This window comes from Quercus suber, unplaced genomic scaffold (assembly GCF_002906115.3).
Source record: "Quercus suber isolate HL8 unplaced genomic scaffold, Cork oak 2.0 scaffold_14, whole genome shotgun sequence".
Taxonomy (NCBI): domain Eukaryota; kingdom Viridiplantae; phylum Streptophyta; class Magnoliopsida; order Fagales; family Fagaceae; genus Quercus; species Quercus suber.
The window spans coordinates 464,754-470,882 of NW_027069479.1; the positions used below are offsets into that span (position 1 = coordinate 464,754).

The 6,129-nt window shown below is 36.3% G+C and overlaps 1 pseudogene; it reads left to right on the forward strand.

The window, feature by feature from the left end:
* Positions 1 to 3,525: 3,525 nt before the first annotated feature.
* Positions 3,526 to 5,807, forward strand: LOC111983267 (receptor-like protein kinase FERONIA; annotated as a pseudogene).
* The last annotated feature ends 322 nt before the right edge of the window (positions 5,808 to 6,129 follow it).

The following is a 6,129-nucleotide window of genomic DNA, read 5'->3' on the forward strand; positions in this document are numbered from 1 at the left end:
AAATAGTCTATTAATTAAAGATAAAGACCACGAATTTTTTTTTTTTTTTTTTTTTTGATCACGAAATAGTCTATTAATTAGACTACACGCTTATAAATAGATTCTTTGCTGATTTTTTTTTTAGTGTCATCATTTTTTTTTTGTATATATTGTGGATTTTAGTTAATTCAATTTGTAAAGTTTCTAATAGTTGTATAAAAAATTTTGAGTTTAATCTCTGCTTACACCTAAAACTGATTGGTGTTTTGATTTGATAATAAAGAGCCATCATAGAAAACGGATATCATAAATTAAAACTCTCTAAAAAAAAAATTTGATTTATACCCATTGAAGTTTCAAGAATAATTAGAAATATAAAAAATATATAAATAAAAACTACATTGAATCATGGTTCAAATTTTTAATCAAATCAAAATTTAATATATAAGAAAATGTTGAACGTCTTTAGTTTCAAAATTAAATCGCCAGGTCTATAAATTTATAAAACTAAAAAATACAAAGAATGAGGCACAAAAGTATTTATATCAACGCATAGATTTTTTAATTTCCCCATTCTCGCAACCACAACACATAATAAGACACCACATTTTACTTTTAAAACTATTGATGGTATCTATCTTTCATCTCATAAAAAAAAAAAAAAAAAAACAATTGATGGTATAAAGATATCTAAATTTAAAGAGAATTGAAAGACATAAGAATATAAGTTGGACATTGAAAAACATACACTTCTCATTTAATTTCAATTAGATAAAGGAAGTAATCAAATCAATGTACAAACTTGATTCCTCAATGTTATCAGTCCTAACAACCAAAACTAATGGTAATGAAAGATCTGCAAGATTAGCTAAAATGAATGGATTAGAATCCTCAAAATCTAGCACCACCACCCCATAACATATGACCAGATTAGAACCCACCACCATTGCAAACCCATGAACCATCCACAACCTATATACACAACCCAACAATGCCGACCAATAATTGCCACCCACAATGCCGTCACTTGAAAGCTCTAAGAGGAGAGACAAGATGTGACTAAAAAATAAGTAGCATTGCTAATAACAAATCACTGTAACAAATGTTAAAATTTTTTGGCAAATAGCAATTGGATGAAGGTCATTATTTGGTATGTGATGTGCTAACATATCATTTTGGGTGTTTTAGGTTTTAACAAACCCAATGCTAATGATCTTAAACTAATATCATTTAATACTATTTGTAACTCAAGAAAATATCCCTTCAAAAAAAAAAAAAAACACATTACACACATATTATTACACTCTATATTTTTTAATTGAATACAAATTTTGACAAATCTATCTTTAGGTTTGTACGGTGCATTGCCCTTGGGCCCATCTGAACATCAGGCCCAGACTGTGCAAATGGGCCCAGGGTTGCAAACTCCCTCATTAGAAGCTAGGCTCAATGGCCGCTAGATTAGCCGGGCACGAATCAAAGGGGTAAGGTATGGTCCCGTAGGGCCCAAAGTACATTTGAGCCTAAAGTTCCGACACAATGGGGCTGCCCAAGGCCTTGATCTAGGCCCATATAACGACGAGTTTATGTGTTTTCACTTAACCCTTAGTTGGGGGAACTTTACCAAGTAATGAAACAGGAATAGCGTCCGAGTATGTTCTTATTTGCATACTCGAAAGCACCTAGAAACCCCATTGCCGGGCATGTCTTCTGGAGTAGGAACCAAGTTCCAATGCCATTTTCACCATATTCCACTTCCACCTAACCTTCTACTTACGATTGATAACATTGGACCTTGCATTACACTAACCAGGGAGGTAATCATAGCCTCTCCACTAATCTTAGGATATAAATATGAGATATGGAAGAGAGAAAGGGGATTGGAAAACTTTGGAGAAAGGACTAAGGAGAGAGCTTGATTCAGGCAATGTGAGAGAGAGAGAGAGAGAGAGAGAGAGAGAGAGAGAGAGAGAGAGAGAGAGAGAGAGAGAGAGAGAGAGAGAGAGAGAGAGAGTAACCATCTAAGCCACTACTCAAGTACTTGTCCCATCAAACACTCTTTTTGGCTCTCTGTGAGTTGCAGTAGCCAAGGAAGTACTATTCAGGGGTCTTCTCCACATAAATGCGGCCAGAAAAGTAGCTGCGGTGCATTTAATGCAGAGGTAGTAGCTTTTCCTTAGATATTTCTTGGGTTCCCCTCCTTTTCGTGTGTTCATGAGGCACGCAACTAACACCAGAGCTTTGATGGAGGTCAGTCTCGTCATTGGAATTCGTATCTGAGTTATACTTGTCGAAGCCGAGGAGAAATTTCCTCCTCGGACCGCCTTCTACTTCTTCTTTACTTATGAGACTCTTAAATTGGTGTTTCTCAAGTAACTTTTCCTCCTCGCATATACCAACGTCCTCGGATAAGGTCCAAAGCTCAACATACAATTTTGGGCCCTTATTCTTATTATTATTATTATTATTATTATTATTATTATTATTTGAGATAACAAAATCAAATGATTATTATGCTTTCACAAATGTACATTTTTCATTATTTATTTGACATTGTATTATAGAACATAATTACTTTAAAATATAAAAGTCTTGGACAAACTAATATTTGATATGTTTAATAATTCAAGCGTAACATTAATATCACCTTAGAGTTGGAGTGGCTGTCATTTTCTCTCTCCCTAAGTAGTATATATAAGAAAGCTAAGTCTTTGAGTATGGAAACCAACACTCTGTTTGTTTCAACAATAATGATTTTTAGAAAATAAGTCATTTTTCAAAAAATAGTTTTTACATCATTATCTCATTTTCTTATGTTTGCTATCAATTTTAAATGAGTTGAAAAATAATCTTTTGATTTCTCTTATTTAATGGAAAACAATCTTTAAAAATGAGTCATATTTTTTCTGTTTGCCAAAGATAATTTTCCTTTGACATATATATATTCTTTTTTTATGTTACCAAACACTAGAAAACACGGAAAATTATCTTTACACAATGTTTTCCATCAAACAAACTGAGCGCAAGCCCCCCCCTTTTATTTAAGTTTTTTTGTTTTTTTGTGTTTTATGCAGGCTAATTATTTTTCACCATCCCTAAAATCCAATGCCCTAGACTAGAACCCAGTTTCAACTCAATGAGTCTAAGATTCTGGTCAAGAAGGTCAACTTTCAATCCCTTAAACAGTTTTTGTTTTCAGCATAAATGGCTTGAAATCTGCTCAGTACAATATTGGTGCTTAAGTTAATTTATATTCTATTTCCTGCATTTTCTGCAGTCTTAGAATTTCGTTCAATCTATGCTAGATCTTCCGGCTAAAAAACATCTTCCTTTCTAGCTATTTTAGTGTCTTGATCTTAAGCTTTTGGGGTTTTGGTAACCAAATCTTATTGTCTCATTTTTGTTCTTTGATTCGAGATTCTTCATACAAAATCTGAAAATTTCTTGCTTGTATATCTTTGTTCTGGTCCTGATTCAGGTGTTAAGAATTTCAATTCTTTATATTAATCGCTATAAAAAACCGTAACCAAGTTGAACTTTCAATCCATGAGGAACACTAATAAATTTGGTCTTATGTCTACACTTATATCCGTCATTCTTTACTTGGCCTTTACCATTCATGTAAATCTGGCAGCCAATTATGTGCCAATAATCGAGAAAATCCTTCTAAATTGTGGGGGCCTTTGGATGCTACTGATTACGTGGTCGAAAGTGGACCACAGATGTTGGCTCCAAGTATCTGTCGGCTAGTGGCAAATCCACCATATCCCAAGCTGCTACTCTAGAACCTTTGTCCCTCAAGTTCCTTATATGACTGCTCGAATTTTCTACTCAAATTTCACCTGTCGTATTCCTGTTGTTGTTGGTAGAAAATTTGTTTGTCTTTACTTTTATCCTGCTTCATATGCGAGCCTAGATGCGTCCAATGTTGTTTTCTCTGCCACTGCTGGGTCTTATACCCTTCTTAACAACTTCAGTGCTGCCCAAACTATGGAAGCATTGAATTTTGCATTTCTTGTCAAGGAGTATTCAATCAATGTTGAGGGTGCAACATTGGATATAAGTTTCGTCCCATCTTCCAAAGCTCCAAAGGCGTACACATTTGTGAATGGGATTAAGATTGTGTCAATGCCTGATATTTATAGTTCTACATATGCAACTTTGATGATTGTGGGTTAGAATGCTCCCTTCTACATTGATAACACCACTGCACTTGAGAATGTTTATCAGTTGAATGCGGTGGAAATGATAATTCACCCTCCCATGATATAGGTCTTTATAGGTCTTGGGCCGATGACTTGCCATACCTCTATGGGGCTGCCTTTGAGGTTTCATATTCTGCTGATAAGATCACAATCCAATATCCTACGGGCATGCCTACTTATGTTGCCCCAGTTGATGTCTACTGCACTACTAGATCAATGGAACTGAATCCTCAAATCAATATCAATTATAATTTGACTTAGATTTTCTCTGTTGATTCCGGATTCTCTTACCTTGTTAGGCTTCATTTCCACAAAATTCACGGAAATATAACCAAGATTAATCAAAGAGTGTTTGATATCTTCCTTTATAATCAAACTGCTTAGCAAGGAGCAGATGTTGTTGCCTGGGCAGGTGAGCAAGATGGGGTTGCGGTTTATAAGGATTACATGGTTATTCCAAATGAAGCCTGCAGCAGAATTTGTGGCTTGTGCTGCATCCTGTCCCATCTAGTAAGCCTGATTATTACAATGTGACCTTGAGTGGAGTAGAGATATTCAAAGTTAATGGTACAAATGGTAATCTTGTTGGGCCAAATCCTATTCCTTCTCCTAAACAGATGTGATTGACCTAAAAAGGGCTAGAGCATCATCTGATGGTGGTAAAACAAAGAATCAGAAAGCAATCATCGTTGGATGTGTTGGTGGTGGAATTGTCTTAGCACTTGTTCTGGGTTTCTTTCTTATTGCTACTTCCCGTCACCAGCATGGAAAAGATTTGAGTGCAAGGGTAGTTTCTTCTCGGTAGCACAAAGAACATCAAGGAGGATTTTCCAAGAACCATTGTTGCCACTTCTTATTTGCTGAGATTAGCACTGCTACCAAGAACTTCGATGAGGCTCAACCCCTTGGGGTTGGAGGTTTTGGTAAAGTTTACGAGGGAGAAATTGCCAATGGAGCAACCAAAGTAGCAATCAAATGGAAAGCCACTCTCTTGGCAAGGAGTACATGAGTTTCAAACTGAGATTAAAATGCTTTCAAAACTTCGTCATGTCCACCTTGTTTCATTGATTGGCTATTATGAAGAAAGCTATGAAATGATTCTTGTTTATGACTACATGGCTCATGGAATGTTGCGTGAGCATCTATACAGGACCCAAAAACCGCCATTTCCTTGGAAGTAAAGGCTTGAGATATGCATTGGAGCTGCTAGCAGTTTACACTATCTCCACACTAGTGCCAAGCACACTATTATCTACCGAGATGTTAAGACAACTAACATTCTCTTGGATGAGAAGTGGGTTGCCAAGGTTTGAAAAATCTGATGTTTACTCATTTGGGGTTGTTCTTTTTGAGATCTTGTGTGCTCAGTCAGTATTGGACACAACACTTCCAGAGGAGCAAGTGAGTTTGGAAGGGTGGGCTGCATAGTGCCATGAGAAAGGTATTGTAGATCAGATAATAGATCCTTACCTAAAGGGGAAGATTGCACCCAAATGCCTCAAGTGGTTTGTTGAGATTGCAATGAGGTGTGTGGCTAATCAACACATTGACAGGCCATCTATGGATGATGTGTTGTAGAACCTTGAGTTTTCTTTACAACTACAGGGCAGAATAGTGGAGTAGGACGAGGGTATTGGTGAAGTGCACATCAAGGAGGAACTATTCGTACCTTATAAATCAAAGACAGATCCCCATGCATCCCCAACATTTGATGGTCATGGAGGGCCTTTTTCTCATGAAGTTACATGTCAACAGCCTAATGGTGGCCCTCTTTGAACTGGATTTTTTTAGCGAGCAAGTTTGAAACTCTTTACTCTAGACAACTAGTGGTTGTCAGTAGCTATCATTGCACTCCAGGCCTATAAGAAAAACCCAATAACAAAACAAAGGAGCATCAACATTCAGCAGTAAAACCCTTTATCTAAATGAGAATAAATGTCCGCAG